Source organism: Columba livia, chromosome 2, assembly GCF_036013475.1.
Source record: "Columba livia isolate bColLiv1 breed racing homer chromosome 2, bColLiv1.pat.W.v2, whole genome shotgun sequence".
In the NCBI taxonomy this organism is placed as follows: Eukaryota; Metazoa; Chordata; class Aves; order Columbiformes; family Columbidae; genus Columba; species Columba livia.
Genome location: NC_088603.1, coordinates 116,383,931 through 116,410,217, shown reverse-complemented (window position 1 = coordinate 116,410,217; position 26,287 = coordinate 116,383,931). Strand labels below are relative to the sequence as shown.

At 39.0% G+C, this 26,287-nt stretch overlaps 1 long non-coding RNA gene across 1 annotated transcript; it reads left to right on the top strand.

The window, feature by feature from the left end:
* Positions 1 to 23,735: 23,735 nt before the first annotated feature.
* On the top strand, positions 23,736 to 25,514 carry LOC135578846 (uncharacterized). Its single transcript, XR_010470993.1, has 2 exons — positions 23,736 to 23,878; positions 24,763 to 25,514. It is a non-coding gene; the product is annotated as an uncharacterized LOC135578846 (long non-coding RNA).
* Positions 25,515 to 26,287: the final 773 nt, after the last annotated feature.

Genomic DNA, 26,287 nt, shown 5'->3' with positions numbered 1-26,287 from the left:
GAAAGACCTCCTTCCTGGCTTCCTGTCCAATAAAAAGTACATTTTAGCTGCAAGCACTTACATCTTTGGCTTTTTTTCCCCACGACTGTGCTTTACTCATGGAGCAAGTGACTGAACCTTTTCTTAAGGTTGTCCTGCTCTGTTTCATGAAAGCTTCCCTTTCCAGGATCAGGTCTAACCAGCAAGTAACCTTTTATGAGTCAGATGCTCACTATCTGCTGTCGAGGCTGCTAGGCAACTAATTACAGTGGGCCAGCACAAATTTATGAAAGAAAGCTTTTATAGATCTTGGGTCCCATTGAAGGAACCTGCTGTCCCCTGACAACCTGTAAAAGAAATCAGGGAACCTTTTTCTCTGCATGAATGCCTTCCTACATTAACAGAATCAGAGCAGCTGTTGTAGGAGACACTGCTGGTCTTAGGGCAGGATTTGATTATTATGGCAGATGTTGCCAGGTAATATTATTTAACATATGTCTGCTCAGCCACTCATAGGCAGACTTGTGCCCTGAGTCTACTAGACCATATAGCCACATAAATACAGCGTAGAGCCAACAGATATGACTTTTTAACTGGGATTATTATTCAATTCAGGGTTGTACAAAGTGCAGTCACATGGCTGCTATCAATTCAGAGAACAAACAGAAAAAGCTTCTTTCTGCTTGCATCCTTTCCTTTCCAAAAAAGCAAAAAACCAAAGAGCCCTAACAAAAACAAAAAACCCTTTCCCCATTGTCTGCCATAATTACTTTTGTTGTGAATGAGACTTAAGGATGTAGATAGATACTTTCAATTATGCAAGGCTTAGGGTAGGGAATGTTATACAAGCATACGAGAGTTTAATCTCTGTAATTAGAGGGTTTTTTTTGTTTTGTTTTAGCTAAAGAACAAGATTATTGAAAGACAAAATTGTTGCTGTGCTATATAACTGCCTTTGTGGCAGTGATGGGGTTTGGGAAATGAAAACAGTGCTTTGAAAATACACAGATGCCATGTTACTTAATTCTCCCACAGAAGCCTACGCTTCCAGGTTGTGTGCATTTTTCAGACCTGAAGGAAGGATAATCATCTTAACATTTGTCACATGTGTTGTCTTTGGAGGCACACATCTGTACCAGTCTGGGATGATCATCTTCATGGACTGCTTTTAGTTTTGCATCATTTATGTGTGCCGATTTCACATTTTCAAAACAGAGGAAAGTGTTGATTGGTGAAGATACAGTTATGCAACTGTGAACGAATTCGCCTATAAACTTGCATATGCAGTTTCAGTTATGTTGAAGCACTACAAAACAGGGTTTTGGGGATTGTTTCAAAAACATGTAAATGTCTGCATTCTGACATTGTTATTTCCAATTAAAAGAAATTCTATTGTTTCCTCCAGATTAAAATAGGCTTGTTAAAAAGGCTATGAGCAGTGCAATATCCAACACACAGACAAAATGCAGATCTGTTTTTTGTTCAAATCCTCTTAGTGTGATTTGGAGGCTGGATGTATACTTAAATCTGTTTTCTGTATTCAAACAAAAATAATCCCTCCAAACACTACTGCTTTAGTTCGTGTTTGTGTCTGTCACAGTTTAACGCAAGGCGGCAATAAACCACAGCAGACACTCCCTGTTACGACCTCACATCCCGCCACCCCTTTTCCTTTAGATTGGAAAGATGATATGAAAGATGATATGAAAGATAAGGGGAAAGGAAGAGAGACTTAGACTTCAAGTTGGAGAGATTTAAAGGGTTTTACTAATGGTAGCTTTCTTGGCTACCATAGTAATAAATCTAAACATGAGCTTCTTCAGCATTCTGCTGGTCTTCTTATCAGCAGCGAGTACAGCATCCTAGGAAAAATATGCAGGCTAAAACTCAGAAAAGTACAGCCACCTAGAAGAACTTTGCTGAAAGAAAAATCACTAAAGAGAACTGGTCTTGTCTTTAACAAAACCAGGACAGTATCAAACATGGTTATTCTAACCTGAATTTAGGCCTGTGCTTCAGCAATGAAGAAATAAACAGCTGAACAATTTCTAAAGTTTTTTGACTTAGAGATGTACAATATGTTACACCAATTAACTGCATTTCTTACTTTTCCTCATCAATAGGTGCAAAAAGCATAGTCATACTCTTCCAACCTAGTCCACTTGCACACTACTCTTTTTTCATAGTAGTTAACACAGAAGTCACCAGGCACCTAATAAGATATGTTGTAAAAAGAAGCAACTAGTCAGAATGATCGTGTTACTTCTGCAGACAATGCTATTGACCTTCTGCTGATCTGCTAACACTTATTTCCAGATCACCTAGGGTCAGGAGTTGCAGCTGTTGGATCAGTTTCTGTGTGGCGCTGGGTGCCTAGATCCTAAAGTTAAGGTCTAAGGTATGGCAATTGACTCTCTAGAGAGACACCAACATCAGGTCTTTTCTAGCTGGTTTTAACAAATTATTTACATTAAATACAAGAAGCACCACAACCTAACCTTCCTCAAATAAGGATCAGGGGCAGATTGATAAAGCTATAGTAGCAGAAAAAGTTCGTAGGAGGGGCCAAACTAACCTCAGGGGTAGCTTTACCTTTGTTGTGGGGATTTGTGTTCTGTCTTCCAAGTTTTTTTGTTGTCCTGGTTCATCCTTTCAATCTTAAACTACCTCTTGAACACTCTTACGTGCTTAACCTTTTAACATAATGAAGCTAGTCCTAAGGTCTTAGCACTACCCTGTTCAGGTAAGGTCCTGGCCAAAAAAGTCATAAATTTGTTACCTCTACACTCAAATAATAGAACATATAACATCTGCTCACTACAAAGAATAATGATAATTTGACTAATCCAGTAAATGACAGTGTGTCCTCTAAGTGACAGTCTTTGCTGCAGGCTCAGCATGGTGCTGCCTCACATACCCTGTAGGCAAAGACAGTTTTTTTTTTCCAAGAGCTTTGTTGAAGATGATTTCTTTTTCTGTTTCCCTTTCTTATGGTGCTCCATCAATTTCTGAAACAAAGCAATTAGCAGTAATTATTGGGAGGCTGGCAGAATGAATAGAGTTTTTTTAGATAATTGTCTTAAAATTTCCTCTTCTAAATGACAACAGATCTACCTCATATAAAGAAGGATACAGAACAACTCTGTCACTGCAATAACTCCTCCTTCTAGAAGAACTTCATTTATCATTTCAGGAAGCTGATAGAAGAAAAAAGAAAGAATGAAACCAATGAAAAATTAATTTTCTTCCTGCCATATTTATAATAGCAAAAGAATGGAAAGTATTTATTATGACAATTATTTTCGTTAACATTACCACTGTGCATGATGAGTATAATGTAAGTACTATTAAGGTGAATATCCACGTTTTCCACCTGATTAGCTGAAGAGAACTACTTGTGTAATTTTTTGAATTATGCTTGTAGTCCAGAAATTTTCAAGTCTTATATATAGGCTGTTGCTTGAGCACTGAATGGTGATTGCTGATTGTTATCTGCTTTTCTCTCCAAGAGGAATGTCATACTCTCTCTGCAGAAAAACAGCAATAGAAAAATAGTTTTCTAGTTACATATTCATCCAAGAGCAATGCATAGTCTCTTGATATTTTCGGTGACATTTTAGTTATTAATATGTCCGGTTTTGGCTGGGATACAGTTAATTTTCTTCCTAGTAGCTGGTATAGTGCTGTGTTTTGGATTTAGTCTGAGAACGATGTTGACAATACACTGATGTTTTGGTTGTTGCTAAGCAATGTTTATAGCAAGTCAAGGACTTTTCAGTGAGGAGGCTGGAGATGCACATGAAGTTGGGAGGGGGTACAGCCAGAACAGCTGACCCAAACTGGCCAAAGGGATATTCCATACCATATGACATCATGCTTGATATATAAACTAGGGAAGAGGTTAGTTGGATGATGGCTGCTCGCAGGCAGTTTGGGCAATGATTACCAGGTGGTGAACAATTGCACTGTGCATCACTGATTTTGTATATTCTATCATTACAGTTGTTATTTTCTCTTCCTTTGCTGTCCTGTTGAACTGTCTTTATCTAAATTTCTGAGTTTTGCCTTTTTCTTTTTTCAATTTTCTTCCCCATCCCACCAGGGAGGGGAGGAGTGAGCAAGCAGCTGCATGGTTTTTAGTTGCCAGCTGGAGTTACACCACAACAGAATATTAAACGTATATATATAAACATTTATACACATATATGAATATCTACTCATAAGAAAGGTGACATTCTGCCTCCTGATACCCTGCCCTTGACCAGAATCAGCAGTGTAGACATGATGCCACCCACATTATTATGTAAGGTATGACTCTCACAAATCACACTATCCTTGGTGAAACCAAGGAGTGGTGTGATTCTTACCCTCATTCAGAAAGGCGTTTTCAGAATTGGCTGTTGCTGCTAGATGACCCAGCCACCAAGTGTCCTTGGCAGTCCACCAGAGCCATGGCATCACTTACAATCCTGTAATTGTTACCAATGACTGGCTGAATTGCTACATACTCATCTTTTCTACTGCCTCAATGAAGATTTATTTTATAATGTTGTCAGACTCCAATACTGTTCAGCCCACAGAAGGCTGTGTATTTTAACATTTTTGCACTGTGTAAGAAATTCACAGATGTTATGTGTACAATACATTTAGAAAAGTCACTCTTATTTCAAAAGCAAGTACTGTTTCCTTTCTGACATCTCATTGTTGCCATGTATTCTGAGTTCCTATTAAAGGGCCTGACACAGTTAAAAGCTGTGCAGTTATATTCATTACATACACACAAACTGTTGGAATGTATGAAAGTGAGTGGTTCACTCTGCGATTTTGTTATACTGCTGGGCATATGTCATCATACTCTAAGCCCTCTCTTGTATTAAAGAAAAAAAAACAAACAACACCATGTCTGTATGGCAAAACAGTGTTGTACTCCTTTTATGGACAAGTTCATTACTGAATACAATTTTCAGGTAGATGCAGGGAACATCTTTTCAGCTGCTGAGCCCTTACAAAGCAACAACACAGCTGATACTCTCAGAATGCTCATTTAAACAGTAAAGGTCATGAACACGGTGGTTGTCACTATAAACTTTTCACTGGATGACATTAACAGATATGAGGTTAATCCTAAGTGACTTGGTAAAAAAGCCAACCCTTTCTCAACAGCTTTCTTGTGATAAAAATTAACATGGGTTCGATAGGTATGCAAATGTATACTTTAAGCTTGTACAATCACAGAATAAGAAAATAGCTATCAAATACCAGGAATGGGGTCTTTATAAATAAGGCAATGCATAATGGTGTATGTCAGCCTCTATAAACACTAATATTCTTCATACTCCATAGTCACAATCCAGCATTTAGCATGTTACACACATAGGTATATATATGTACACAGCTACTTGCCACTAAAAGAAAGACTTCATTGATGGAAATACAGCTGAAGTAGAATTTGGTATAATTCAGTATAGACATCCATCTGAATTGATCAAATGCCTGGATTTTGCTAGTAAAGGAGAAGAGACCTTTCTCTGCAGTGAAGCCCCTCTTTTGGGGAGGAAAATGGTTTACCCAGAATAGTTTGTAGACCAATAGTTAGGGTATTGTGCTGGGGGAAGTGGCTTCAGTAACCCTCAGACTCAAGAGGACAGAAAGTCAGATGAAAAAACCTGGCAAGTACTATGCTGAATGATGACCACATAAATGTAACTGTCAATAAAATTATTCACCTTGAACCTGATTCCTAGTCTGTAACCTGAAGTTATACAGATGAATGCTCTCTGGCATTAGGCATATAAAGCTCTGAGGTTTCAAGATGTACTTTGCCCTTCTGTACTGCTGAGCAGTGAGCTTAAGTTTACCTTTTTCCAGCATGCTGCCATTCAGGACAATGGAAAAGGGGATGTGTGTGTGTCCCCTAGAGCTGAAAGATGTCCCTAGTACACAGAACAAACCAAGAAAGATTTCATGTTTTTTCAGGTTCAATTTAGCTTTTTTTAGAGCTATATTAATATACCTAAATATTGCCTTGAAAAATGCAGTCATTTAGAAGTAATTTTAAATTAACTATGTGGCAAATAAATAGATCTTACATACTTAGGAAGCCTCAAGATCAGCTTTTTCATTTATCAATACGCATTTGACATATAGTAGCTGCATCCTCTAATCCAATTAAAGGATTATCTGACATACTCATTGCCTTGGTACATAGCTCAAGAATTCCTGACACAGGTCTACAGAAGTAAACAATGTCAATATTTTATAGAACTGTGGATTTCAGCTACTTCCTAATGAATTAAAATATTCACAATATATAAAAACATCTCCTGTAGAGTCCCCTAAATTCTATAGAATTGTGATCATTTTCAAGGCCATCAGGAAATGACTAAAAGTAACTGAATGAGGAAATCATGACTTCAGGGAACTTACTTAATAAGAAATATGTGATTTAATGTGGTTAGTGGACCACATATACAGCTTGGACCAGCCTTGTGGGATATTTGTGTGTCTGTTTGTTTGTTTGTTTGTTTTATTTGTTTGTTTTTATTCCTTCTTTTTTTTTTTTTTTTTTTTTTAATCATTGACAGTTCATGACACAAAGACATATTTGTAACTCCTAAGTCATCCTGGACTAGATTGACTCTCTGAGTTCTTTCTGCTCTTTGCAACTGACCGTTGTGATGGTTTTTGGTCCAAAGGCCAAGAAACACCAGCTGGTGATCAGTCACAAATATTAAGGAGCAATCCCTCCTGAAACAAATCAGTCTTGAGGAATGCTAGCTGGAGCATTTTGTAGCAGGGTCGGGAACACACTTGTAAGTAAAGCAGATGAAGAGACATTCAGGTCCTGTCTTGCTTTCAATCACAGAATCACAGAATCACAGAATGTTAGGGATTGGAAGGGACCTCAAAAGATCATCTAGTCCAATCCCCCTGCCAGAGCAGGAACACTTAGATGAGGTTACACAGGAAGGTGTCCAGGTGGGTTTTGAATGTCTCCAGAGTAAGAGACTCCACAACCTCCCTGGGCAGTCTGTTCCAGTGTTCTAATACCCTCACTGAGAAGAAGTTTCTTCTAAAATTTAAGTGGAACCTCTTGTGTTCAAATTTGAACCCATTACCCATTGTCCTACCGTTGGTTGTCACTGAGAAGAGCCTGGCTCCATCCTTGTGACACCCACCCTTTATATATTTATAAACATTAATAAGGTCACCCCTCAGTCTCCTCTTCTCCAGGCTAAAGAGACCCAGCTCCCTCAGCCTTTCCTCATAAGGGAGATGCTCCACTCCCTTCATCATCTTTGTTGCCCTGCGCTGAACTCTCTCCAGCAGTTCCCTGTCCTTCTTGAACTGAGGGGCCCAGAACTGGACACAATATTCCAGATGTGGTCTCACCAGGGCAGAGTAGAGGGGAAGCAGAACCTCTCTCGACCTACTAACCACCCCTCTTCTAGTACACCCCAGGATGCCATTGGCCTTCCTGGCCACAAGGACACAGTGCTGGCTCATGGTCATCCTGCTGTCTACCAGGAGCCCCAGGTCCCTTTACCCTATGCAGCTCTCTAATAGGTCATTCCTCAACTTATACTGGAACCTGGGGTTGTTCCTGCCCAAATGCAAGACTCTACATTTGTCCTTGTTATATTTCATTAAATTTTTCCCCGCCCAGCTCTCCAGCCTGTCCAGGTCATGCTGGATGGCAGCACAGCCTTCTGGCATGTCAGCCACTCCCCCCAGCTTGGTGTCGTCAGCAAATTTGCTGATAGTACACTCTATTCCTTTGTCCAAATTGTTGATTAATATATTGAATAATACAGGCCCCAGTACAGAGCCTTGAGGCACTCCACTAGATACAGGCCTCCAACTAGACTCTGCCCCATTGACCACGACTCTGGCTTCTTTCCTTCAGCCAGTTCGCAGTCCACCTCACTACCCGATCATCCAGACTGCACTCCCTCAGTTTAGCTGCAAGAATGCTGTGGGAGACTGTGTCAAATGCTTTACTGAAGTCAAGGTAGACCACATCCACCACCCTGCCATCATCCATCCACCTCGTTATGTTCTCATAAAAGTCAATGAGGTTGGTCAAGCATGACTTCCCCTTGGTGAAGCCATGTTGACTGTCCCTAATGACCCTCTTATCCTTGGTATGCCTTGAGATGGCACCAAGGATAAGTCGTTCCATCAGTTTCCAAGGAAGCTCTTCTATCCCTCTTCTGTTTCACAGTATACCTACACCTTGAAGCATGCACTACTAGCCACATATTCTGAAACCACTACCAGAGGTCTTTTCTTCCCAGAGTCCTCTCATGACTCTTCTCAGCCCAGGTGTATTGAGCAGCAGGGAAGTGAGGAAATTGATCTTAGCACAAGGGCACCCATGGTATTTCAAGGAAATGGTACTGCAGATTTTTGAAAACTGGGTTTAGTGGACTATTTAACTTAATTTGACCTCATATCTACTGTGAGTCAGAAGTCAGCCAGAATTTTTGGCAAGGCTCTCTGTCTTCTATTTTTCTTCTAGTTCCACGTGCACAGGGCACTTAAAGATAATAAGAGATTATTGTCGTCTTCTTCCTCACACTGCTTGTTCCAGTCAAGCTTTTCTTTCAAATACACATTGCACCTTGAGAATGCAGGCCAGACATGTATAGCTGATAACCTCAGAATGTAGCCCTGAGGGTTTTACTGTGATGGTAATTTAATGAGGTATTAAGCCCTGGACCTCAAGAGAGTAGGTGTTTTCAACACTATGGAGAAAGAAGTCATGAATTCAAAATATAACACAAAATTATGTCCTGGAACTTAAAAGGGAGTTTGTAGTTTGATCTGTTAAAATTTAGTGTAGTGTACAAAACTAAGGCATATGTTAGGCAAGTCATCATCAAATATTGTCATTAACTTTATCTGATCAATAACTTTACATGGAGGGAACTGCAAATATCTTCTTCCTCAGTCTAAAACACTGATCTACGCTATTGACATAATCCAGGATTATGTCATTCTGCAGTGAAATTACCCCAGTTATGTTAGAGAGCAGATGCATTTTATCTCAATGCAAATGTACTTCAGATTTTCCTTTGATATTGACAGCTTGCAATCACTTCCATATGGTAGGAGATTAAAATGGGCCGCTCAGGGGAATGAAAATAAGAGATATGACAATTATGCTGAATAATGAATGCTTAAAGAAGATAAATCAAGACAACCTGTGTAGTCATTTACCATTGAACAAAGGAAGGCCAAATGCCTTGTGTAGAGTTTTTAGGTACAAGATAGCTTACTGATTGCTAAACTCATCCTGTAGGATATCCTAAAAATCATAGAAAGGTTTTCTTAATATAGGATTCTCAAGAAAAAAATAGTATTCTACACAGGGAACCAAAAAACTCAGCAGGAAATTCAAAGTAAAGGTGAGGCTTATACCTAACTACTTTATCAAGGGCACCTGGGAGGCAAAAGTCAGTCACAAAAAATGTACAGCAAATCTCACTTTTCTGTGCAGACATCTCTGATGTTGGGTTGATGCAGCAAAAAATAGGATAAAAGTTATGTCTATTTCCTTTGCCATCAGTGTGACAGTTTCTAAGAAAGAACTGGTTTAGACAGCTGGGGTTATGACTTCTGACACAGCTCTTCTGTTACTGCTTTAAGCATAGTCTAGAGGAAAACTCCAGATTTACTCCAGTAAATTCCATCTTGAAGTTTGTTGTCTAAGTCTAGCTGACTCATTGCTCAGGAAACCAAAAAGCAAATTAAAACAGAGAACAAAACTCACACTTGATTGATCAGTCCACTGGTTCACTTTTTAGCATATAAAATATTCAGATTCACATCCATTCTCTGACAATTTGGAAGTGCGTTTCTTCTTACAGAAGAAGGATCCTGACCACAAGGTGACTGAGTACTCCAGGATGGGTATGTCTGAGTGTCTTTTGTGGAGAATGTAGTGGTTTACATAGATACATGAGAGTCTTATTCTCTAGTATAACTTTTCATGTCGTATGATATGGTTGTTGGTCCTCCTTTGCCTCCACAGACCTGTTTCTCTTGCAGGCACAACATAACACCATGCTTTCCCTCTGGGTTTCATATAGAGACATTGCACACTCCGAAAACACAAGTACAGCCTTCCAGCACAGCTGTACCCAGGCAGGTATTTTATATGGCACTAAGTCACTGGACATCTGCTGTGAGATCCAGCATCATCTACCATTTCAACACCTAGATTATTTGAGCAATCTGCCAGAACAGCTTGCTTATGGCAGTCACCTGGGATGCAAAAAAACCCACACAAAACACCCAACCAAAACCCCAAACCAAACAAAACAACAGTTTTCAGTCTTCTGTACAAAATCACCCTTAGGGCATGATACCACTGAAAAGCATTATTTTCCTACAAAGAAAGACACTTTTATGTTTCCCCCCCCCCCTTATAAATGGTAGTTGATTCTGCCTCTGAGTCAACAGTCCTTCTAGAAGAGAAATGAAATGTAAAGAATTGTGATAACATGTGAGGGTTGGAAATTAATGAAGGATTTAAGGAATTCTTCAGCTGCATGAGGCAAATACAGTAATTGAGTGAACGGCAAAGAAAAAGTACATGTGTCTCGAATGCTTGGAGGTATTTAAAGGTTCAAATAGACTATTAATCTAGGCCATCACCTACCACAGTCTCAAATTACTATTAAATCCATTGAATTTTGCCTTTGAAGCTATCACAGTTTAGGCAGCCTGGAGAGGAAAGAAAGACAGGTTTTTCTCTGTAGCATTAGATCCATGAAAGGAGTGATGGTGTGGATGAGTTAAAATACTGATTTATGTTTTACTGTTTGGAACAGAATTGGCTTTCATTTAACAGAAATAGGCAAAGCACAGGTTTAGTGTTGCATATAAACAATGTATCAATCATGATCAGAAAGAAAAGCCGGCAAAACTTAGGAGAAAGTGAAGTGACATGCTCCGAAAGTAATTTTTAATCTGCAGAGAGAGATGTTAATGTTTCATCTCTCATAACATTATAAACTGTGGCTCATTTTTATTAAGAGATCCACAGTGAAACAGAGCACTACAGTAAAATGTGATTTGTTGTTTCATCAGTGCTAGATACGGCCATCCTTTCTTAAGTACCCAACATATTAAGCTGTGGCAAAAGAGAATTGCTGTTGGTGGAAGGGAGAAGGGTGGTGAAAAGAAACAGAAAATTCAAAATATCCATGTTAACTTTCATATAGAAACCTCTCAAATCTCTGGATTTTCATCAGGCATAACTGATACTGTGCTTGTTGCCACAGTGTAAGAGCAAAGCTGGAAAGAAGAGGACAAAGTAAATACAAATGCATGTAATTCTGAGCATAAGTTGTAGGTCACATCAGACTTTCTAAGACATTAGTTTCTGCCCAAAGACCATTTTCTTGCAGGGTTACTTCCTTCTTTAGGTGTTCATGTTTGGTGTCAAAATAATAAAAAACAAACAAACAAAAACCAAACAAATAAAAAACTTTGCGTGACATAAGGAGCAAATTGGTTTGCTGGGGTTTCTGATCTGAGAAAGGATATCTCTGAGGTTGCTTATCAGCTGTATTATACCAAGAAGGATAACCCAGGATTATTAGTCAAACAGAAATGAATCGCCGTTGTGGATCACTGAATGTGAAAAGCACCTGACATTTCCAGCCTCCAGGAATTGCAGGTGGCTCAATGGCTACTAATATAAAAACAAGACATGGATAACATTGTTACTCATAATGACATATTTGAAATCCATGCAATATTTGAAGTAAATGAATCAGATTAACTGGAAGAGAATATAGGTAGTTGTTTTGTCCAAGAGGACAAATAAAACTAGCAGAAAAAAAACTATGGAGTAGGCTTGTGGCTGAGACTGCAGCATGTCTCTCATGGCCAGGCTCTCCAAGGAATTTAGGCATCTAAAGGTACAAAAAGCCGCCTAACTGTAAAAAATTGCCAGCTTCCTATCTGCATATTTAGGTGCCTAAACACCTTTTAAGTGTACCCCTATCTCCTGGGCATACAAGCCATGCCAACATTTCTAGCTGTGGCAGTTGCTCATTCCCTTGACATATGGGACCTTCAACAGGGCAGTTGATGGCTCCTTAGCACCTTTTGTGCGCCACTGTGCCTGTCCCCATGTACACATCTAGGGTGGTGCTAGGGTGCTTGTTGGGTGCTTCACATCCTCCCCTACCCCTGGGCAGGGTGACTTCAACTCCACCAGCTGGGCGGGTTGGAGGGGTGAGACCCTCAGTCAGTTGACAGGGTCCTCAACAAAGGAGGTGCCTAGAGAAGCTGAGAAACTTCTGGGCTATGTTGTAATGCCCACAGCCAGATCTGACCAGCCTATAGAGCGGGGTCCCCTCTTTGAGTGGTCTTCTTAGAGCAGCAGGTCTGTGAACTGGAGCCCTCCCTTTAGACTGGGAAGCCATCTAAGGAGACTTCCTGGGATTGAGAGCACCTCTTCCTGTGGTGAGTGGTTATTTACTGGATATATCCTTGAATGAGTCCTTGCCTAACCAGGCAAGCGTGAGTCCTTGTCTAACCTAGGCAAATGTAAGCCCTTGCCTAACCCAGGCAAGTGATTATTTCTCTTGGGTACCCTGGAGTGAGAGGCATCTGATTTTGTTTCTTGTGAGTGAATGCATGCAAGTTGTGGATCCCCATTATTTTTATGTCGTCATTCCCCAATAATTTCATCAACTGATATCTGAACCTGTGTTTTTTGTTGTCAGAGTGATAACTCATTGTATAAACTTTCTTCCTAGTTGGTTTATTGCCTGCACTTTTCCAGCTAGAATGAAGTCTGTTTTGGAATTATTGTCTGTCTAAAACTGTCTTTGGGGTGTCTCCATGACACTAGACACTTGTTAATGAGCCACTATTAGGAGCCAAGTGGAAGCGTTTGCATGTGTGTTTGGTTTGTTTTAAATGTTTGGTTTAGCTTTCTAGCTAAATAAAGGGTTAGGTTTGGAATATATACCACTAAAGTCGTAAAAGGTGTTTTTCATGAGATTTTGTGTGTTGTAATACATCTCAACAAGATATCCCAAACAGTTAACAAACACCCTTGCAGTCTGAAAATATCATCTGTTTCCCAAGGGATGACCCTAACTATGAGTTAATCAGGTATTATGGCAACAGATTCCACCAGCCTTTCTCAGGTCTGTCTTCACTTTGTATAAATAATTAATGGTTCCCTGAAGCAGGACCTTGAACAAACTCTCCAACTTCCTAGATGTATTCCCAGCCATTGAATTTGTTTTACCTTATATAAATAATGAATCCATCAACTATTACTGCATATTTTAGTATATATTTAGCATGTATTTTGTGCAAGTCTCTTAGTAGAGCATACGCTTGTTCAGAATGTTTGACATTTTTGGCCAAAAGCCAAGGTTTCGCAAGTTTTCTGGACATGCTTGAACTATAACTAAAAGATATTCTGGTTTTCACTTGGAACTGAAGCAATCAGAACTGCTTTGAAAATTCAAAAATTAATCAAATTAAATTTGAAACAATTTCAGGTTCAGGATTCTATTTTTATGCTATAAATATTGCAAGCATATTTCTTATTTTTAATAACAATGTTTCTTACTAGAATAAAACTATCTTGTGTTTTTTTTCTGTTTAATTAATAATTATTTCTTGTAAGTTTTGTTTTGTTGCACATCTTACTGCTGTCAAAGTTGTAAGCTAATTTAAAAATGGTCATAAACCATAAACTATTTTATACATTAGGTACCCTGACTCCAAGACAGTGTTTCAGAAGCTTGTTACTGATGTCATTAGAGAAAAAATATGTTCTGTCCTTATTGAAAGGTGAATGGAAATGTTTTTGAATAATAGATGTTAGTCCTATAAGGAAGCAGGGAGTCTGTAGACTCTGTCTCTTGTTTGCTCCAAATGAGATAATCTACTAAAATTGATGTCTGAAGTCATTACAAGAAATCATGTCTGGTCCAAAGGACGTATCTTAGTCCAAAAGCACATAATACAGATGAGATAAGTAATTGTAACTGAAATAATGTGATTGTAAGATCTGTTTTTTCATGATCCATCAGCACTAACATCACTCCTCCCCACCTACCCCCCTCGCCCCATAACACTGGATAGCTTTTCAGTATTGGGAAGTTATTATGTTTTATAACACTGCTGATTAGCCAGAACAGCATGCTTGGGATGATCATTGGGTTTGTAAATGACTTATGGGCTTCAATACCTTGTTTGTTTGTGGTTTGCTGCTGAGCAGAATCCACAGCAGCCCAATCAGAGTAATCGGTAAGGTTATGATCGCACAGATTAAAAACACGCTGAGGATCAATCCTCAGCTTTGAGACAAAGTGTTATAAACTAGTTTGTGCTCACACACTCTTTAGGGATAGTCCCTGCTAGGGAAGCTGGTTTTGTAGGGGGAAAGAGATAGAGTAGTTCGAAACAGAGAAAGGAAATGATGTAACAACCAACAGATGCTGAAGTTTCCATCCTTCCCTGGAGTAAGGTTGCTAAGTCAGAAATGCCTTTCTCATAGAAAACACTGAAAAGGGACACTTCCACTTTGTTATGCAAATAGTCAGTTTGTGTATCACTTAGGAGGTGGAAAAATATTTTCGCATATCTGGTCTGCCTGATCTGAACTAGTGTTCCCCAGTGGCTAACCACCAGGCCATGGGATAGGCTAGGGTGGGTGAACTGTCTTTTGATGTGATCTCAACTGAATAGTCTTTGAGATAAAGAATAAGTGTAGAGTCAAGAAACCAGCTCTGCAGATGGCTGCTTACAAGATCCCAGATTGATGGATGGGGGCAGATGCAGTTCCCTCAGTGTATGGTTTAATTAGTCTCATAACTAAGCAAACGCCACTAGCCTTGTGGTTAGGACACCTCTTCTGATGTGTCAGTGTTGCAAATGATGCCCCGTATCCTTTGGTGGGAGGACTTCTACTCAAAAGAGTGCCTCCATCATTGCACAGCTGTGTATGATGAACACAGAGAGACGTACACCAGCTCATGTCAGAAAGGTTTGTTCCTGTTGCGGGTGTACAGTTTGACCAAGGAGTCATGCTCCAGAAACAATATAAGCCTGGGCATCAGCTAAGAGGTTGATGAAGGCATCAAAACTTGAGAGACTGTCTACCAGAAAGATAACACTTAGAATTACATGTCAGCTGATTGGGAGTGTTAAAAACTTCAACAAAGCAAAAATGTTGCACTTTAATTTCTAAAATTGTAGGTACATTCCTAAATGTATTTGTGATTATACACCAGTCAGACAAGGCCAGTTATAAGAAATACCTTTAAAAAAGTGATTTCAGTACGCTGGGATTCACTGCTTTCCTATGATAAATAATTTTTATGGACAGATACCCAGCAGGTATAAATACCTCTTTTCTTAATAACTCATTTGCTCTGTCCTTCATGCTTGGGAATCTCTAAGTGGCCATCTCATCTCCTCCTGCTGGATAATCTTTTAATAGCCTCAGTCATTTTCTGTTTTTCCTTATCAAAACATATGCAATAAATTAACTCATAAAACATTCTTGACTGGCTAAGTGCACTCAACTGCATCAATTTAAAGGCTTCTTTTCATTCTGTCAAGCATTTTTCTGACATCTGTAATCATCAAGACTTTTTTTCCCCTATATTTTTCAGGAAACATTTCCCCTGTTTACTTATTTCCAAGCAGCTTGGGGCATATGTGCAGCTAAGAAGTTTGCAAATGTTTAGTTGCTTAGTCTGAGAAGATATTTCCTGCAGGACCAGAATCAATAGAGGTTTTAGGTGACTGCCAATGGCCTTTTAAGGAAATAATCTTAAACAGCCTTCTGGACAATGATCATTTCAGAATGTCGTGTTGTTCAGGCACATTTAGAGGTCAGCCATTCCACCATTAATTCAACCTTGCCGAGCAAAATGCTGAGGGAGGTACATTATAGCAAATACCTTTTACTCCATCAATAAATTCTCTTTCCCTTTTTGCTACCAGCACATATTGCTACAATTAAGCCACAGTTGGATGCAGAAGTACAATTATGCACTCTGCATTACTGCAAAAAAGAAATAATTACTTCAAAGTAAATGTAGTTTAAAAAACCTGAATGGTTTCAGATGCACACACTTTAAGATAATTTCAGATGAGCATTTTGCAGTCTGAACTCACTGTAGATGCTGTAATGCAAAGTTATATTTAGAGTATTTCAAAGATTAAGAATTGACTTTATCACATAGGCTTAAACAAAATACATTTTTGAAAGTATCTATATCATTCTTTTTGGCTACCTTTTAACAAATGGAATCTTCAGACAAACAACTGACCTACAACCCTGTTCTCACAGAAATTTGCAACTGAGCTGATTACAGTTTCAAATCCTCAGGAAAAGTTCTTTGGATGGAAAGAAAGACTCCTATTGCCTTTGCAAGACTCCGAAGTAGATTTTTTCATTTCTAAGGATCTTGATTTAAGGTAAGATTCCTAAGGCATAAATAAGATTAATTATTTTTGAAACTTTTCTCCCATTCCCTTGTCTTGGAACAAAAAGCTCTGTATTACAGGTTCTAAAGTAATCAATCATGTTAGCTCAGAAATGCATTGAATGCGCAGGTAGGCTCATTTTGTATCTGTTAGACCCCTAGTATGAGGCACATGGATGTGAACAACTATATAACCTTTTCAGTTTGGAACAGTCTCATACATGCCCAACGTAGCTAGAAAGACCTAATAATGTGCAGCACTTTTCCTGTATGTTGTTATTGCTGCTTTGGAGGCCAGCTGAGAAAGGGGTCAGCAAGCTTCCTTCCTACTGAAACACTGTGTTCCTTGAATGGCAGTCATCACATTTGACCAGTGCAATACAAAGCAACCAACAGGTTGTTTTCAGATCATTGTTAGAAGGGAGTACAGGTGCCCAGATATCCAAAACAGGTAAAAAACCCCAAACCAACCAAATAGACTAACCAAAACAAACAAACAAAGCCCAAACACCCGCCACCCCCCAACAAAGAAACAACTCCCCCCCACCAAAACCATGAAAACCAACAAAACCCAAACATGTTAAAGTCTTGCTCTTTTATTAAACTTTTAAATTAACTATAAGAAATCTAGAATCTCTGTACTCCTCATCACTGTCCTTTAGGCTGCTGGTATGTTCATTATTCTTGCCCTTGTTAAACAAAAACAAAACCAAAACCCACACATAGGAGAAAAAGAAACTCCTAAAGACTTCCTTATGTTTACCACTGAAAGCTTGTTACGCGTAGTTTGTCTGTTTATGCATAAACCTAAATGACTGGAAAAGCCCCTAAAAGAATACAAGCTTCACAAAACCCGTATGGCATTAATATAGTTGTGTCTCTAGGTTACTTGGTTTCAAAGTGACCCAAAGTTTTCAGGGGCGCTGTTAGGAATATCTTGTCATTCTCCATTGCATGAGTGGTCATTTATGCTATTAGGGTAATAAGTAGAATAGATTTAACATGATACAAACACTGGATTTGAGTAAGCTTCTGGGAAACCTCTGCAAATTCACAAAGTTAATGGCTTAACCTCACAATTCTCCAATGGAAAATAAATTTTAATGGTTTTGCAGACTCAATCTACATCTCAAGATGTGAATTTTCCCTAATTCCACAGTACTTGACTTCTGTTAACTGCTAAACTTAAACAAATAAAAACTTACCTTCCCACATGGCTCATGCAGCTTTACTGACATGGTTTCCAGTTCTGTAAATGAAGAATAAGGCAGTTCTCATCAGGTGCTCAGAGCATAGAGGCTGGAAATTATAACTTTAGAAGGGCATTTAAAAGTGCCAGTAAATATATGTGAACAGAAACACAATGTGGGGACATGGAAAATACATGTGACACTTAGCAGACTAACAACAGGATTAGAGGATATTAGCAGATGTAATATCTTGTTAAGGCCTGCAAGAGAGAAATTGTAAAAAAGTTTAGATTTGTCGTCTGAAATTGGTGAAATTCTGCATGAACAGAAGCCTTTTGCACAGCTATGCTAGGTTACAGAATCCAAAACTGTAGATATTGTCTCAAAAGAACTGTTACCTGCTTCACAAACAAAGCTCCTACGAGCCTATGCCAACCCTAGGATGGAAATGTTTACTGTGCTGGAAGGTGGTTCCAAGTATTTTGCACAGCAGTATTTTGTGATTAGAGAATTGGAAAGAAGAAAAGATTTCTTAGGAGACAGCAGAAATTTAGCAGACATTTGAAACATTCTAGACATTAATGACTACTAGTAAAAATAGCCTTTGAAATTTTAGGAAGTAGAGACTACTATGCATGCTAGCAAAGCCACGTCTTGTGGTAAGAACTAGTTTCAAGGTGTGAAAGAGAAATTCTGATCTTGACATTCTGGTTTGGCAGTAGTGGAATATTGGACACTGTCCTGCATGACATTCTTGTCTCTAAATTGGAGAGATATAGATTGGATGGGTGGACCACTCAGTGGATAAGAAATTGGCTGGATGATTGTACTCAAAGAGTGACGGTCAATGACTCGATATCCAAGTGGAAACCAGTGACAAGTGGCGTTCCTCAGGGGTTGGTATTGGGACTGCTGCTGTTTATCATCTTTGTCAGTGACACAGACAGTGGGATGGAGTGCACCACCAGCAAGTTTGCCGATGATGCCAAGCTGTGTGGTGCGGTGGACATGCTGGAGGGAAGGGGCTGGAACACCTCTCCTATGAAGACAAGGCTGAGAGAGTTGGCTTTCTTCAGCCAGGAGTAGACAAGGCTTAAGGGAGACTTTCCAGTACCTTTATGGGGCCTGCAAGAAAACTGAAGAGGGACTTTTTACAAGGCAGGTAGTGATAGGACAAGGGGTAATGGCTTTAAACTGAAAGAGAGCAGATTTAGATTAGATGTAAGGAAGAAATTCTTCATCCTGAGGGTGCCAAGGCACTGGAACAGGCTGCCCAGAAAAAGGCCAGGCTGGATGGGGCTTTGAGCAACCTGGTCTAGTGGAAAGTATCCTTGCCCATCACAAGGGAGTTGGAACTAGATGATCTTTAAGGTCCCTTCTAACACAAACTATTCTATGATTCTGTGAAACAAGTCACTGTTTCATAGCTGCTCAGCTGTAACACAAAAGCATTTTCCACCCAGTCAATGTAGAGGACATGCTTTTGTAGGTTTCTAATCTTGTTCTTTTTTTGCCTTGTTCTGACTTTGCTAAACAACACAAGTTGTATTAGCAGAGCAATGCATATTGACGTTTCCTAGTATTACAGTGAAAAGAGAAGACTGATCTCCCTGCTCCCATTATATGTTAGTGTTATCTGCCTTCAATGGATTGCTTGGAGTTTATACACAGGTCCCAGAGTGATTCGTAATAACCATCTTAAGTTCCTCTGTCCTTGTAAGAAAATACTAAATACATCACTTGCATGTCTTTGCCACATGTTTAAGTGATATTAAATATGACAAAGAGCCAAATTCTGCCAGTCCTCATCGTATAAAAATCCTGGGATGAAAGGAAATCATAGTATTACTTTGTATGTGTAAGAAAATAGAACACAACCTGCAAACAACCAGAAAACCCCTGAAAACATACTGGGAGAGATTTTGCTCTCCTAAACAGTTGTTGCAACCAACAGGTCACCTGCTCATATCCTTCCTAGAGCTCTGAATGTTGTGGCAGGTTTAGGTATTAAGTCCCTCATCTTGTTTGTATGCTTGAGTGAGGGGGGCAAGTACTGCAGCATTATAGATAAATGAGCCAAATTCAGCTGTTAAGCACAAGCTCTGGAACCCTCTAAGGAGGGTCTTTGCTAGTGGGTAGGATAGGTCACCGAGACACTCTTTAGTTGGTTTTGTATGGGGAAGATGGCATTCATTTTTGTTGCTGGGTTTTCATACACTTTGCTTTACCCTAAGGGCAAAAGTTCATAAGAAAAGTTGCAAGGTTGTATTTTTGTTTTGCTTGTCTTGCTGGGGCTGGTTATAGCTCCTTCCTCATTTCATTGGGCTTGTGTGGCCTCCGTTGCAGTGCCTCATTACAGACTCTGTTAGATGATAATTAGCAGTTTTGAATTACATTCTTCTATTCTAATTCAGACCTCTTACTTGCTTATCCTTCATCATAAGCCTTTTCTTGCAGGGAAAAGAGCCTCCAAAGTCTGGGGTTCATGCTAAAAAGCATCAACTTGGAGACTGTAAGAGACGCTTTAATAAACTGCCATAGTCATGCTACATAGCAGAAATCAGGATGGGCTGCTGAAAGGTTTCCTTTAATGTCTAGACTATAGATGTTTGTGTTGGATAGTACTTGTTCAGATATCGATTGTGAGGAGAAAAGTGTCTCTTTTCCAAGACAGCTTTTATGTGGGAAGCAGACAGTGTGAGAGCACCCTGGATATTTGAAAATAAAATGTCCTGATTAGATAATATACCACCGCTTCTATTAATGCTGTCCTTGAATGCCAGAAAACAAAAAATGGCAATGAGAGTAACAAATACTTGTTAATGTAAGGGGAGAGCCAAGAAACAATAGTGTTATCCACTTTATTCTAGAGAATTTTATTGTGAGAGCTGAACACAGCATGTGATAGATTTCAAAAGGTGTAAGTCATGCAATGCACACTAATGCCTCTACCAGAGAAATGTGTATGAAACGGTTTTATGACTGACTTTCAATATGCAGATATAAGCAATAATGCCAGTGGAAGGGTCTGTTTTTTTGTCACCACAGTATGCTGTTCTTTGAACTTTCCTACTCAAAAATTGCATTGAAGATTTTGGCACTGAAGTTCAGTCTCATGCTTATGTCATTCTTTTGCTGGACTGATTTCATGCAATTTAAGGAAGATTTTGAAATAAATCATCACTGTATTTTCATCTTCTCTTTCTGCAGCATATTACTGAAGCCTTGTTAGACATTCAGTTATATATATATATATATATATATATATTCCATAGGTATAGGTATAAGGTGGGCATAATTTGCCCCCTATTTCCTTTGGAGATGCCTAAATGTATAATAATAATAACAATTTAAAAGCACTTTTAACAGTTTCCCTGGGTATACCAGATTTCTGCACCATTTAATTTGCTGCCAGCAAAAGCATGAGAAGTTGAAGTCAGAAATAGTTATGAAGAATACTTGGAATATAAATTTAGCATATGGTTTTTGCCTAAGCAGAACCAGGCAGTGATGGCAGTGACTTCTCTGTCTGTCATTCTAGATAGTTTGTGAGGTTCAGGAGTTATCCATACCCACTGGGTTATACACTTAAATATTTTTAAAATATGTGTTGCCACAATGAGATATATGAATCTACATGAACTCACCTGCACATTTATTGAATGTGGCAATGACATGAAATAAGGCAGTCTTCCTAACTTTTTATGTACAAACCACAGCACTTGCATCATCCATTAGACCACTGGCATTAGTTTGTGATGCATGAACGGTCCAGATATGGTGATGCTGGCAGGGAAATAAGAATGAAATAGTTTTAACAAAACTGTAAAGCAAACATTCTTTTTTTTTTTTTTTTATTTCCATGTAAGCATAAGACCTGATTACCAGACCATAACATTTACAGAATGAATTTTGCATATTTTCATTAAGAAATTTCTTACATAGCCAGCCAGCTACCGAGAAGACAGGTTTGTGTTTTGCATAAAGTCACTGAAACAGGCTTGCCAGGTTACATCTCTCCCATATGTCATGTTGCTCTTTGGGCAGAAGATGGTGCTGTTGATTAGTGACAATAGAGTGCAGCATTCTTCCAACAAAGAGATGATCAATTTGCTGTCACTGCAGTCATTCTTTATTGAACTTAAAAGAAGCAGCCAGCTGGAACTTATTCCAGTATTTGACTTCAGTTACTTCACTGCTTAGCAGTGACCTACAGAACAATTGAACTATGTTTTTCTCCCCCTTTTTATGTAAATCAGAGAAAACAGAGAAAATAAGAGGTATAATGTGATACGTAATCACAGAATCGCACAGAATCACAGAATGGTTAGGGTTGGAAGGGACCTCTGGACACCATCTAGTCCAACCCACCTTCTAACACAGGTACACCTAGAGCAGATTGCAGAGGAAATAATGTTTTGTTACCTGATTTAAAAAACCAACAAACAAAGAAGCCAACATCAAAATATCATTTTGGGAAGTCAGAGAAATGCTGTCATAGAATAAGTAAGAAAGAGACTCAAATATTTTTTATCCAAGTGTTCCTAGACTTTTAAAATTTTCCATTCAATGGAGCCTTCATATGGGAAAAATCTTTCTTCTGCAATGAAGTGCACAGTCCTATTAGAAATATTTAGTGCCTTTAGTGCTTGTGAGACATTGCAGACAGCAGACCTGTGCACAAAAAAAATGAAGATAATAAGAACCTCTATTATGATTTTCTCTCTTCCTGCTCTTCTTATTATGTGGAAAAATAACTCTTGAGATCAGGGCTAGAAGACTGATAGTTGGCAGCATGGACATTTCTAGTGACAATATCAGTCAGGACGCCCACTGCAGTGGTACTTTTTTCTCCCATTCACTAAAGATAACTTCACTTTTAGTAAACACTCTGAGATGGTTATATCTACTGGAGACTACAGTCTTACCTTTCCATGTGACTAAAGGAACTCAAGGAGTATTAAGTTTTTTCCACAGTGTATTAGAACCTTATTAAAGGGCTAGACTAATTTGGAGTCTCTGGTGACAGGTTACCCAGATGCTGGGTCCAGTTGTGTAGTAGCTGCTGACTTCCACCTCATACATGCAGAATCTGCAGGGACAGCTCCACAGCCCTTCTCTTCTCCCACAGCCTCTTATCCATCTCACATGCCATTCTTTCTTTCTCTGCATCATGCCTGAGCTGGTTTGAGGACCACAATCACAAGCAGTCAGGTCATTTCTTCTCATCATTTTTTCTTCCTTCTTTCACTATCAGGAGGTGTCACGTCGCACCCAGAGGTATGGGTGGGGCGAGGGGTGACTTAGGTTGTGGGTCCTCTTGGTTGGAAAACAGTATACGCAATACTTAACGTCCATAAACAACAGGTTTTTGTTTTGCAGCTTGACCTAGATGGCAAATGATTTGGTGGTAGAAGGATTTATTTTATTTAAGGTTCAATTGGTAAATATAAAAAAGTTTGCGGCACATGTGGGGCTGTAGATCTGCATATGTATAGGGTACTATACTAGTTATAAAAAGGAAAACAAAAAAATAAAGTACAGGAAAGAAAGAAAAGAGAGAGAGAGAGAGATTTCACCATCCTTATGGCTCTGCTTTTTGTATGATGGGGTTCGTGGTCTTGGATCCAGCAATGTGCAGTGTCCTCAGGTGTCTTGCTCAGCTTCTGTGGTACAACTGATGGGTGGAGTGGTCCTCAGGATGGTGGCTGGGCAACACAGCCAGTGCTTGTGCAGGTTGGCTTTTATAGTCCTCTGGATTTCGTGCTTGCGTAACCTTTGGTCTTTTGTGTAGGTGCTATTGGAGGGTGATTGCGAAAGATAGAAAAGTCCTGAAGGGTCTTGAACTATTTTGAAGGGTCTTTTCCCTTACTGCCAGTATGGGCCTATGAGAAGACAGAGCTACCTGCATTCCAACACGCCCTCCACCTTCTGTATCAGCCAGTCATCCTTTGTCTGTGGCTCATTAGCCTGTAGTTGGTATGTAAATCTCAATTTACCTGCTCCTTGGAATGTCCCATCTCCTGTGGCTGGATGAACTGGTTTTGCCGCAAGGTTTGATCCATTATCCTTTTCAGTCTCTGAGAGGAGGAAACAGGGAAGGTGCTGCCATTCTCATTTCCAGTGGGAGCTAATCCTACAGTGTGAGAATATAAAAGTGGCTCAATTAGATCAGCGTCAAAGGTCACCTTGCAAAGGATTTCATCCATAGGAAAAAAAAACCAAACAGTAAGTATAAGTTAAGCTTTCTCCTGACAACATAATCTCATTTTGATGCAGTCAGCAGTTTATGCTACACATGAGCAAATGACTTTATAATTCCTGCCTCTCTTGAATACAGTTCCTTTTTGAACTCCTTCCTAGTTTTAACTTCCACAGCCTGTTACAGTGCTTGGTTGTATTTCACCAAGTAATGGGATGATGTTTCGTTCTTTTTACATTTATATCCTGGTGAAAGGCTCTTGGGGCAGGATGAGGGGGGATGTTTCTCTAGTTGTTTTATGAGGCATAATGAATAACAATTCATTACTTATCTCTTCCATATGTAATTTTTCACAATTCTGTAGCCTTTTTCCATGTTGCCTTCACAGCTGAGTTACTTCCAGAAGAGTCCTGCTCTATTTTGGCTCTGTGAACTGTTCAGGATTCCACATACAAAACAGCCACCAGCACGTATCAAAGGAGACAAAAACTCCCACATATTGAAATATCAAAATATCAAAATTAGTACCTGCAAAACAGTCATATCCTCAAAACTGTATGTGTACATTGATTACACACCCTAAAATCTCTCTTTGGAACCAAACTGCATTTATTCCTTACTTAGAGAAAAAGAAACAGAAATGCAGGCAAGTCAGGCTGCTTACCCATTGTTACAGTTTTAGAGGTGAGATCATTTACAAGTTCTGAACCTGTAAAACAACATTATATGCCAGTGCTTCTCATTGTTTTGGAGTTACTTAACTTCCTCTGCTTCATGTCTTTTTACAGAACATTAACACTTGGGTTTTACATTTTGAATTGTAATTGTAGAAAAATCCTAACTCAAACCCATGGTAGTAGATGCCCATAAAATTCTGTTTAAGAAAAGGTGATAAGGTTTACTCTTCCAGGTGCCAAAAGATTAACAGCTTGGACGCCGTGAGATCCCCCAGGTGATTAACTGGACATCCACTGAAGAGATTAGAGATAAAAACAGGTGACATTTCAAGATGCTGCCTGTATCTGAGAGCCTTCATTGCAAATTAGGGAATGTGAGACTGCTCCATCAGGAATCCTGGGAGACCAATGTTATATGTCAAAGTGCTTTCAAGTGCTTTCACAAAACAGGCTTACCTTGCATTTCTTTATGCAACTACTTCTTCTGTCTCTTTGCTCCTCACTTGTTCTTCTTGTGATCTGTATTTTCACTTCCTAAATTGATTTCAATTTTCTTCCTAACAAGAAAGAAAAACTGTAAAACTGTGGGTTTTTTGAGCTTCTTATTGCTAGAAGACTTTTTCACTTGTATGACATAAAAATAAGTTTTCCACGAGATTTCCTACTAATGCTGTGCTACTTAGTCTCATGTTATTAAACAAAGACCTGGTAAACTGAAGTGCAGAATACCAAGTTTTGTCTCTTTGTGGAGCTGGACTGTAGGATAGGCAAATCTGGTGGGGCCTCTTCTATTTTATACTTCATTGGTATCATATGTGATTTGCTGTGAGAAGGGTGACAAAATGCACGAATTAAATATTACTACTTTGTCTCTTTGAATGTTATACTATTTTAATTACACCATTGCTCCCCAACCAATGAGATAATTGTATTTAAAATAATACCAATGGCAAAAATAAAAATAGTTACACTTTGTAACAGTGCATTCAGCTTGAAAATGGTGTTTTCAAAATAAATTAACCTGAGTATTGGAAGCAGTTCACATGGAAATTATCTTCACATGGGATATTCTTGTTCCTAAGCTAGTATTCTCACGTCAACGCCTCTACATGAAGGATTTCCTCTGGGTCGCAGTTTCCTTCTCCTTCTCAGGATACAAGGCATTAATTTATTTCAGCATTATCAAGTTTTGGCAAATTGTTAGGGAGTAGTCGTGTTTTTGGGGTAGAGTGTCTGGCATGAGAACTATTACAACTTGTAAAAGGAACATTATTTTTCTCTCATTTATGTCTCTGTGACAAAGAAAGATAAAGGGTTGTGTGTCCACTAGAACTGGGAGAAACATACAATACACAACTATCACTAGTGATTCACTGTTACAGGTGGGCCTTTTTTAAAAAGGTGCTTCAGAAACTGCAGTATTTTATCACAGCTTACTGTTCAATTATATATTGGTGAGTATTCTTGCTTAATTCTGTGTAGCTCAGCAAAATATCAGAACATCTTTGGGCTTGGTCTGAGATCGTCCTGAAGATAAAGCTTGTCCAAATTTTGTGCAAAAAAAAATGCACTCAGATAGCACTTGTAATGCAGAAATGCAGTGGCAGAATGTGCCACAATAAATCCATTTGACCTATTGAAACCTAACTGCCTATCAGCATTTACAAAGGATAGTAATTCATGAGATTTCTTCAAAGAAAATGAAATACTAATAAGTTTGGTGCTGTATGTTCTAGACTTGCCCTATATTGACTGACA